Below are 12,500 nucleotides of genomic sequence, written 5' to 3'. Positions count from 1 at the left end.
ATTTGTTGTCTTCAATATAAATTGCGTGTATATTTAATTAATATACATGCGTTGCGTGATGTATTGTTCATATTAAATTATGCGCATACATTGATAAATGCAACACCTAAAATATACATTGTTGTACCTGATATACAGGTTAATGCTTTATATAATATTAAAACAATATAAATTATATTTATATTGATTATATAAAACTAAGACATTTCGCAACAATTATTTTAGGTATATAAAAAAATTAAACATATTTTATATGTTTAAATATAGACGAATATATTGAATATAAATTGCGTGTATATTTAATTAATATACATGCGTTGCGTGATGTATTGTTCATATTAAATTATGCGCATACATTGATAAATGCAACACCTAAAATATACATTGTTGTACCTGATATACAGGTTAATGCTTTATATAATATTAAAACAATATAAATTATATTTATATTGATTATATAAAACTAAGACATTTCGCAACAATTATTTTAGGTATAAAAATAACTTTATTGAAGGAATTGATATATGCCAGTTAAATGGTGTATTTTTAATTTCTTTCAATAAAAACATAATTGACGAATTGTATATTTATATATATTTATAAAACTCTAAGCGGTGGATCACTCGGCTCATGGGTCGATGAAGAACGCAGCAAACTGTGCGTCATCGTGTGAACTGCAGGACACATGAACATCGACATTTTGAACGCATATCGCAGTCCATGCTGTTATGTACTTTAATTAATTTTATAGTGCTGCTTGGACTACATATGGTTGAGGGTTGTAAGACTATGCTAATAAAGTTGCTTATTATTATATATTTTTATAATGATATGCATATGGTATATTATTGGATATATTTATATATTCATAATATTAAATATAAAAGCAATTATCTCAAATATTTATAAAAGAAAAAATGAAGATATACAATTCTTTCTTTTTTCAATTCAAATAATACTGAGAAATGTCTAGCATAAAAAAAATTAAATTTTTTTTAACTAGAATTGTCTCTTATTTAAAGATGCGAAAATTGAAAATATATCAAATATATTGTTCTTCATAGAGATATATTGTTTATATATATATATACATTGCTTTATACAACCTCAACTCATATGGGACTACCCCCTGAATTTAAGCATATTAATTAGGGGAGGAAAAGAAACTAACAAGGATTTTCTTAGTAGCGGCGAGCGAAAAGAAATCAGTTCAGCACTAAGTCACTTTGTCTATATGGCAAATGTGAGATGCAGTGTATGGAGCGTCAATATTCTAGTATGAGAAATTAACGATTTAAGTCCTTCTTAAATGAGGCCATTTACCCATAGAGGGTGCCAGGCCCGTATAACGTTAATGATTACTAGATGATGTTTCCAAAGAGTCGTGTTGCTTGATAGTGCAGCACTAAGTGGGTGGTAAACTCCATCTAAAACTAAATATAACCATGAGACCGATAGTAAACAAGTACCGTGAGGGAAAGTTGAAAAGAACTCTGAATAGAGAGTTAAATAGTACGTGAAACTGCTTAGAGGTTAAGCCCGATGAACCTGAATATCCATTATGGAAAATTCATCATTAAAGTTATAATATTTAAATAATATTATAGAAATAGTGTGCATTTTTTCCATATAAGGACATTGTAATCTATTAACATATATAATTTATCATAAAATATGACTTATAGTTTATTCAAATTATTATGCTTGCATTTTAACATAGGATAAATGTCATTAATTTGATAAAGTGTTGATAGATTAATAAGAATACAGTGCGTTAATTTTTCGGAATTATATAATGGCATAATTATCATTGATTTTTGTGTTTATTATATGCACTTGTATGATTAACAATGCGAAAGATTCAGGATACCTTCGGGACCCGTCTTGAAACACGGACCAAGGAGTCTAACATATGTGCAAGTTATTGGGATATAAACCTAATAGCGTAATTAACTTGACTATTAATGGGATTAGTTTTTTAACTATTTTATAGTTAATTAACACAATCCCGGGGCGTTCTATATAGTTATGTATAATAATATTTATATTATTTATGCCTCTAACTGGAACGTACCTTGAGCAGATATGCTGTGACCCGAAAGATGGTGAACTATACTTGATCAGGTTGAAGTCAGGGGAAACCCTGATGGAAGACCGAAACAGTTCTGACGTGCAAATCGATTGTCAGAATTGAGTATAGGGGCGAAAGACCAATCGAACCATCTAGTAGCTGGTTCCTTCCGAAGTTTCCCTCAGGATAGCTGGTGCATTTTAATGTTATATAAAATAATCTTATCTGGTAAAGCGAATGATTAGAGGCCTTAGGGTCGAAACGATCTTAACCTATTCTCAAACTTTAAATGGGTAAGAACCTTAACTTTCTTGATATGAAGTTTAAGGTTATGATATAATGTGCCCAGTGGGCCACTTTTGGTAAGCAGAACTGGCGCTGTGGGATGAACCAAACGTAATGTTACGGTGCCCAAATTAACAACTCATGCAGAAACCATGAAAGGCGTTGGTTGCTTAAAACAGCAGGACGGTGATCATGGAAGTCGAAATCCGCTAAGGAGTGTGTAACAACTCACCTGCCGAAGCAACTAGCCCTTAAAATGGATGGCGCTTAAGTTGTATACCTATACATTACCGCTAAAGTAGATGATTTATATTACTTGTAATATAAATTTTGAAACTTTAGTGAGTAGGAAGGTACAATGGTATGCGTAGAAGTGTTTGGCGTAAGCCTGCATGGAGCTGCTATTGGTACAGATCTTGGTGGTAGTAGCAAATAATCGAATGAGACCTTGGAGGACTGAAGTGGAGAAGGGTTTCGTGTGAACAGTGGTTGATCACGAGTTAGTCGGTCCTAAGTTCAAGGCGAAAGCCGAAAATTTTCAAGTAAAAATAAATATTACAATTATTGTGAAAATTATATACTTGAATAATTTTGAACGAAAGGGAATACGGTTCCAATTCCGTAACCTGTTGAGTATCCGTTTGTTATTAAATATGGGCCTCGTGCTCATCCTGGCAACAGGAACGACCATAAAGAAGCCGTCGAGAGATATCGGAAGAGTTTTCTTTTCTGTTTTATAGTCGTACTACCATGGAAGTCTTTCGCAGAGAGATATGGTAGATGGGCTAGAAGAGCATGACATATACTGTTGTGTCGATATTTTCTCCTCGGACCTTGAAAATTTATGGTGGGGATACGCAAACTTCTCAACAGGCCGTACCAATATCCGCAGCTGGTCTCCAAGGTGAAGAGTCTCTAGTCGATAGAATAATGTAGGTAAGGGAAGTCGGCAAATTAGATCCGTAACTTCGGGATAAGGATTGGCTCTGAAGATTGAGATAGTCGGGCTTGATTGGGAAACAATAATATGGTTTATGTGCTCGTTCTGGGTAAATAGAGTTATAATCATTTATGGTTGTAACTTGTTCCCCGGATAGTTTAGTTACGTATCCAATTGTGGAACTTTCTTGCTAAAATTTTTAAGAATACTAGTTGGGTCAAACCAATTAGTTCTTATTAATTATAACGATTATCAATTAACAATCAATTCAGAACTGGCACGGACTTGGGGAATCCGACTGTCTAATTAAAACAAAGCATTGTGATGGCCCTAGCGGGTGTTGACACAATGTGATTTCTGCCCAGTGCTCTGAATGTCAAAGTGAAGAAATTCAAGTAAGCGCGGGTCAACGGCGGGAGTAACTATGACTCTCTTAAGGTAGCCAAATGCCTCGTCATCTAATTAGTGACGCGCATGAATGGATTAACGAGATTCCTTCTGTCCCTATCTACTATCTAGCGAAACCACAGCCAAGGGAACGGGCTTGGAATAATTAGCGGGGAAAGAAGACCCTTTTGAGCTTGACTCTAATCTGGCAGTGTAAGGAGACATAAGAGGTGTAGAATAAGTGGGAGATATTAGACTTCGGTTTGGTATCGACAATGAAATACCACTACTCTTATTGTTTCCTTACTTACTTGATTAAATGGAACGTGTATCATTTCCTAGCCATTATACGGATATATTTATTATATCTTATGGTATTGGGTTTTGATGCAAGCTTCTTGATCAAAGTATCACGAGTTTGTTATATAATCGCAAACAAATTCTTTAATGAGAGATGCATTCATGTATTATCGATTTGAAAATTTGGTATAACTCCAATTACTCAGGTATGATCCAATTCAAGGACATTGCCAGGTAGGGAGTTTGACTGGGGCGGTACATCTCTCAAATAATAACGGAGGTGTCCCAAGGCCAGCTCAGTGCGGACAGAAACCACACATAGAGCAAAAGGGCAAATGCTGACTTGATCTCGGTGTTCAGTACACACAGGGACAGCAAAAGCTCGGCCTATCGATCCTTTTGGTTTAAAGAGTTTTTAACAAGAGGTGTCAGAAAAGTTACCATAGGGATAACTGGCTTGTGGCGGCCAAGCGTTCATAGCGACGTCGCTTTTTGATCCTTCGATGTCGGCTCTTCCTATCATTGTGAAGCAAAATTCACCAAGCGTTGGATTGTTCACCCATGCAAGGGAACGTGAGCTGGGTTTAGACCGTCGTGAGACAGGTTAGTTTTACCCTACTAATGACAAAACGTTGTTGCGACAGCATTCCTGCGTAGTACGAGAGGAACCGCAGGTACGGACCAATGGCACAATACTTGTTCGAGCGAACAGTGGTATGACGCTACGTCCGTTGGATTATGCCTGAACGCCTCTAAGGTCGTATCCGTGCTGGACTGCAATGATAAATAAGGGGCAATTTGCATTGTATGGCTTCTAAACCATTTAAAGTTTATTATTTATATTTTAAACGACAATGGATGTGATGCCAATGTAATTTGTAACATAGTAAATTGGGAGGATCTTTGATCACCTGATGCCATGCTAGTTACATATGAAAACATTATTTAATACAATGACAAAGCCTAGAATCAATTGTAAACGACTTTTGTAACGGGCAAGGTGTTGTAAGTGGTTGAGCAGCTGCCATACTGCGATCCACTGAAGCTTATCCTTTGCTTGATGATTCGAAATATAAAAAAAATGTAAATATGCATGTGTAAATATGTATATTTAGTATAAAAAATCTTTATATGCTATATCTAAGAAAGCATATAAGGATTTATCACGGGTTGTCCACGTTTCCCTACTAATTGTGGCCTACTAACTGTTTCGTCATCTTATTAGTGACGTGAAAAATGAAAATAATATTTTTCATTTATATTGTTATAAGTCTTAAACCTTAAGACGGCGGGAGTTGAATTACTTTCGTTTAGGTAGCCAAATGCCTCGTCATCTTATTAGTGACGTGAAAAATGAAAATAATATTTTTCATTTATATTGTTATAAGTCTTAAACCTTATAACGGCGGAAGATGAATTACTTTCTTTTAGGTAGCCAAATGCCTCGTCATCTTATTAGTGACGTGAAAAATGAAAATAATATTTTTCATTTATATTGTTATAAGTCTTAAACTTTAAGACGGCGGGAGTTGAATTACTTTCGCATAGGTAGCCAAATGCCTCGTCATCTTATTAGTGACGCGCATGATTCAATTCAAGAGATTCCTTCTGTCCCTATTTAAAACCTCACGGATATTAAAAATATTAAACATATATTGTTATAAGTCTTAAACCTTAAGACGGCGGGAGTTGAATTACTTTCGCATAGGTAGCCAAATGCCTCGTCATCTTATTAGTGACGCGCATGATTCAATTCAAGAGATTCCTTCTGTCCCTATTTAAAACCTCACGGATATTAAAAATATTAAACATATATTGTTATAAGTCTTAAACCTTAAGACGGCGGGAGTTGAATTACTTTCGCATAGGTAGCCAAATGCCTCGTCATCTTATTAGTGACGTGAAAAATGAAAATAATATTTTTCATTTATATTGTTATAAGTCTTAAACTTTAAGACGGCGGGAGTTGAATTACTTTCGCATAGGTAGCCAAATGCCTCGTCATCTTATTAGTGACGTGAAAAATGAAAATAATATTTTTCATTTATATTGTTATAAGTCTTAAACCTTATAACGGCGGAAGATGAATTACTTTCGTTTAGGTAGCCAAATGCCTCGTCATCTTAATAGTGACGTGAAAAATGAAAATAATATTTTTCATTTATATTGTTATAAGTCTTAAACTTTAAGACGGCGGGAGTTGAATTACTTTCGCATAGGTAGCCAAATGCCTCGTCATCTTATTAGTGACGTGAAAAATGAAAATAATATTTTTCATTTATATTGTTATAAGTCTTAAACCTTATAACGGCGGAAGATGAATTACTTTCGTTTAGGTAGCCAAATGCCTCGTCATCTTATTAGTGACGTGAAAAATGAAAATAATATTTTTCATTTATATTGTTATAAGTCTTAAACTTTAAGACGGCGGGAGTTGAATTACTTTCGCATAGGTAGCCAAATGCCTTGTCATCTTATTAGTGACGCGCATGATTCAATTCAAGAGATTCCTTCTGTCCCTATTTAAAACCTCACGGATATTAAAAATATTAAACATATATTGTTATAAGTCTTAAACCTTAAGACGGCGGGAGTTGAATTACTTTCGCATAGGTAGCCAAATGCCTCGTCATCTTATTAGTGACGCGCATGATTCAATTCAAGAGATTCCTTCTGTCCCTATTTAAAACCTCACGGATATTAAAAATATTAAACATATATTGTTATAAGTCTTAAACCTTAAGACGGCGGGAGTTGAATTACTTTCGCATAGGTAGCCAAATGCCTCGTCATCTTATTAGTGACGCGCATGATTCAATTCAAGAGATTCCTTCTGTCCCTATTTAAAACCTCACGGATATTAAAAATATTAAACATATATTGTTATAAGTCTTAAACCTTAAGACGGCGGGAGTTGAATTACTTTCGCATAGGTAGCCAAATGCCTTGTCATCTTATTAGTGACGCGCATGATTCAATTCAAGAGATTCCTTCTGTCCCTATTTAAAACCTCACGGATATTAAAAATATTAAACATATATTGTTATAAGTCTTAAACCTTAAGACGGCGGGAGTTGAATTACTTTCGCATAGGTAGCCAAATGCCTCGTCATCTTATTAGTGACGCGCATGATTCAATTCAAGAGATTCCTTCTGTCCCTATTTAAAACCTCACGGATATTAAAAATATTAAACATATATTGTTATAAGTCTTAAACCTTAAGACGGCGGGAGTTGAATTACTTTCGCATAGGTAGCCAAATGCCTCGTCATCTTATTAGTGACGCGCATGATTCAATTCAAGAGATTCCTTCTGTCCCTATTTAAAACCTCACGGATATTAAAAATATTAAACATATATTGTTATAAGTCTTAAACCTTAAGACGGCGGGAGTTGAATTACTTTCGCATAGGTAGCCAAATGCCTCGTCATCTTATTAGTCCGACGTATGATTCAATTCAAGAGATTCCTTCTGTCCCTATTTAAAACCTCACGGATATTAAAAATATTAAACATATATTGTTATAAGTCTTAAACCTTAAGACGGCGGGAGTTGAATTACTTTCGCATAGGTAGCCAAATGCCTCGTCATCTTATTAGTGACGCGCATGATTCAATTCAAGAGATTCCTTCTGTCCCTATTTAAAAACTCACGAATATTAAAAATATTAAAAATATTTTCATATGGATATGCAATCGTATGGATATCCAAATATGTGTGGGAAAGTCGTACTTCCTATACGATAAATGACCGGATTGACGAAACCGTGTTCAAAAAGGTATATAGGGTAGGTGGTGTTCGGCCTACCAATATAATATTAAAATAATATTATATTAAACAGAAGATCGCCAGTATTAATATATAAGCATATGGTTATGAATACATATGCATATAACATATATGAAAATATATGAATATATAAAAAAAAATATATATGAATATGAAAATATTTATATGTATATGGAATATATGGTAGGTGATGATGTTAGCCTACCATATAATATATAATATAATAATTTAATTATATTATATTAAATATGGAAATATTAAAAATATATTAAAAATATTAAAAATATTTTCATATGGATATGCAATCGTATGGATATCCAAATATGTGTGGGAAAGTCATACTTCCCATACAATAAATGACCGGATTGACGAAACCGTGTTCAAAAAGGTATATAGGGTAGGTGGTGTTCAGCCTGCCAATATAATATTAAAATAATATTATATTAAACAGAAGACCGCCAGTATTAATATATGAGCATATGGTTATGAATACATATGCATATAACATATATGAAAATATATGAATATAAAAAAATATATATGGATATGAAAATATTTATATGTATATGAAATATATGGTAGGTGATGAGGATAGCCTACCATATAATATATAATATAATAATTTAATTATATTATATTAAATATGGAAATATTAAAAATATATTAAAAATATTAAAAATATTTTCATATGGATATGCAATCGTATGGATATCCAAATATGTGTGGGAAAGTCATACTTCCCATACAATAAATGACCGGATTGACGAAACCGTGTTCAAAAAGGTATATAGGGTAGGTGGTGTTCGGCCTACCAATATAATATTAAAATAATATTATATTAAACAGAAGACCGCCAGTATTAATATATGAGCATATGGTTATGAATACATATGCATATAACATATATGAAAATATATGAATATAAAAAAATATATATGGATATGAAAATATTTATATGTATATGAAATATATGGTAGGTGATGGTGATAGCCTACCATATAATATATAATATAATAATTTAATTATATTATATTAAATATGGAAATATTAAAAATATATTAAAAATATTAAAAATATTTTCATATGGATATGCAATCGTATGGATATCCAAATATGTGTGGGAAAGTCATACTTCCCATACAATAAATGACCGGATTGACGAAACCGTGTTCAAAAAGGTATATAGGGTAGGTGGTGTTCGGCCTACCAATATAATATTAAAATAATATTATATTAAACAGAAGACCGCCAGTATTAATATATAAGCATATGGTTATGAATACATATGCATATAACATATATGAAAATATATGAATATAAAAAAATATATATGGATATGAAAATATTTATATGTATATGAAATATATGGTAGGTGATGGTGATAGCCTACCATATAATATATAATATAATAATTTAATTATATTATATTAAATATGGAAATATTAAAAATATATTAAAAATATTAAAAATATTTTCATATGGATATGCAATCGTATGGATATCCAAATATGTGTGGGAAAGTCATACTTCCCATACAATAAATGACCGGATTGACGAAACCGTGTTCAAAAAGGTATATAGGGTAGGTGGTGTTCAGCCTGCCAATATAATATTAAAATAATATTATATTAAACAGAAGATCGCCAGTATCAACCTATATGCATATGGTTATGAATACATATGCATATAACATATATGAAAATATATGAATATATAAAAAAAAATATATATGAATATGAAAATATTTATATGTATATGGAATATATGGTAGGTGATGATGTTAGCCTACCATATAATATATAATATAATAATTTAATTATATTATATTAAATATGGAAATATTAAAAATATATTAAAAATATTAAAAATATTTTCATATGGATATGCAATCGTATGGATATCCAAATATGTGTGGGAAAGTCATACTTCCCATACAATAAATGACCGGATTGACGAAACCGTGTTCAAAAAGGTATATAGGGTAGGTGGTGTTCAGCCTGCCAATATAATATTAAAATAATATTATATTAAACAGAAGATCGCCAGTATTAATATATAAGCATATGGTTATGAATACATATGCATATAACATATATGAAAATATATGAATATATAAAAAAAAATATATATGAATATGAAAATATTTATATGTATATGGAATATATGGTAGGTGATGATGTTAGCCTACCATATAATATATAATATAATAATTTAATTATATTATATTAAATATGGAAATATTAAAAATATATTAAAAATATTAAAAATATTTTCATATGGATATGCAATCGTATGGATATCCAAATATGTGTGGGAAAGTCATACTTCCCATACAATAAATGACCGGATTGACGAAACCGTGTTCAAAAAGGTATATAGGGTAGGTGGTGTTCAGCCTGCCAATATAATATTAAAATAATATTATATTAAACAGAAGACCGCCAGTATTAATATATGAGCATATGGTTATGAATACATATGCATATAACATATATGAAAATATATGAATATAAAAAAATATATATGGATATGAAAATATTTATATGTATATGAAATATATGGTAGGTGATGAGGATAGCCTACCATATAATATATAATATAATAATTTAATTATATTATATTAAATATGGAAATATTAAAAATATATTAAAAATATTAAAAATATTTTCATATGGATATGCAATCGTATGGATATCCAAATATGTGTGGGAAAGTCATACTTCCCATACAATAAATGACCGGATTGACGAAACCGTGTTCAAAAAGGTATATAGGGTAGGTGGTGTTCGGCCTACCAATATAATATTAAAATAATATTATATTAAACAGAAGACCGCCAGTATTAATATATGAGCATATGGTTATGAATACATATGCATATAACATATATGAAAATATATGAATATAAAAAAATATATATGGATATGAAAATATTTATATGTATATGAAATATATGGTAGGTGATGGTGATAGCCTACCATATAATATATAATATAATAATTTAATTATATTATATTAAATATGGAAATATTAAAAATATATTAAAAATATTAAAAATATTTTCATATGGATATGCAATCGTATGGATATCCAAATATGTGTGGGAAAGTCATACTTCCCATACAATAAATGACCGGATTGACGAAACCGTGTTCAAAAAGGTATATAGGGTAGGTGGTGTTCGGCCTACCAATATAATATTAAAATAATATTATATTAAACAGAAGACCGCCAGTATTAATATATAAGCATATGGTTATGAATACATATGCATATAACATATATGAAAATATATGAATATAAAAAAATATATATGGATATGAAAATATTTATATGTATATGAAATATATGGTAGGTGATGGTGATAGCCTACCATATAATATATAATATAATAATTTAATTATATTATATTAAATATGGAAATATTAAAAATATATTAAAAATATTAAAAATATTTTCATATGGATATGCAATCGTATGGATATCCAAATATGTGTGGGAAAGTCATACTTCCCATACAATAAATGACCGGATTGACGAAACCGTGTTCAAAAAGGTATATAGGGTAGGTGGTGTTCAGCCTGCCAATATAATATTAAAATAATATTATATTAAACAGAAGACCGCCAGTATTAATATATGAGCATATGGTTATGAATACATATGCATATAACATATATGAAAATATATGAATATAAAAAAATATATATGGATATGAAAATATTTATATGTATATGAAATATATGGTAGGTGATGGTGATAGCCTACCATATAATATATAATATAATAATTTAATTATATTATATTAAATATGGAAATATTAAAAATATATTAAAAATATTAAAAATATTTTCATATGGATATGCAATCGTATGGATATCCAAATATGTGTGGGAAAGTCATACTTCCCATACAATAAATGACCGGATTGACGAAACCGTGTTCAAAAAGGTATATAGGGTAGGTGGTGGTCGCCATACCAATATAATATTAAAATAATATTATATTAAACAGAAGACCGCCAGTATTAATATATAAGCATATGGTTATGAATACATATGCATATAACATATATGAAAATATATGAATATAAAAAAATATATATGGATATGAAAATATTTATATGTATATGAAATATATGGTAGGTGATGGTGATAGCCTACCATATAATATATAATATAATAATTTAATTATATTATATTAAATATGGAAATATTAAAAATATATTAAAAATATTAAAAATATTTTCATATGGATATGCAATCGTATGGATATCCAAATATGTGTGGGAAAGTCATACTTCCCATACAATAAATGACCGGATTGACGAAACCGTGTTCAAAAAGGTATATAGGGTAGGTGGTGTTCAGCCTGCCAATATAATATTAAAATAATATTATATTAAACAGAAGACCGCCAGTATTAATATATGAGCATATGGTTATGAATACATATGCATATAACATATATGAAAATATATGAATATAAAAAATATATATGGATATGAAATAATTATATGTATATTAAAAATATGGTACGTGATGCGGATAGCCTACCATATTATATATAATATAATAATATTTATTATATTATAATAAATATGGAAATATTAAATTATTTTCATATGGATATGGATATGGATATGGACATATTCATATGGATATACTAAAATATACTGAAATATACCGATGAGTATATTTAGGTGAGGGTAAAAAGGCAAATAAAT

At 30.5% G+C, this 12,500-nt stretch overlaps 2 non-coding genes across 2 annotated transcripts; both read left to right on the top strand.

Annotated features, from left to right (window-relative positions):
- The first annotated feature begins 603 nt into the window (after window positions 1-603).
- LOC138927439 (5.8S ribosomal RNA) lies at window positions 604-782 on the top strand. Its single transcript, XR_011443932.1, has one exon. It is a non-coding gene; the product is annotated as a 5.8S ribosomal RNA (ribosomal RNA).
- A 320-nt stretch (window positions 783-1,102) lies between these two features.
- LOC138927433 (large subunit ribosomal RNA) lies at window positions 1,103-5,052 on the top strand. Its single transcript, XR_011443926.1, has one exon. It is a non-coding gene; the product is annotated as a large subunit ribosomal RNA (ribosomal RNA).
- Window positions 5,053-12,500: the final 7,448 nt, after the last annotated feature.

Source organism: Drosophila bipectinata, unplaced genomic scaffold (assembly GCF_030179905.1).
Source record: "Drosophila bipectinata strain 14024-0381.07 unplaced genomic scaffold, DbipHiC1v2 scaffold_25, whole genome shotgun sequence".
Lineage (NCBI taxonomy): Eukaryota > Metazoa > Arthropoda > Insecta > Diptera > Drosophilidae > Drosophila > Drosophila bipectinata.
This window is presented reverse-complemented; position numbering and strand designations above follow the sequence as displayed.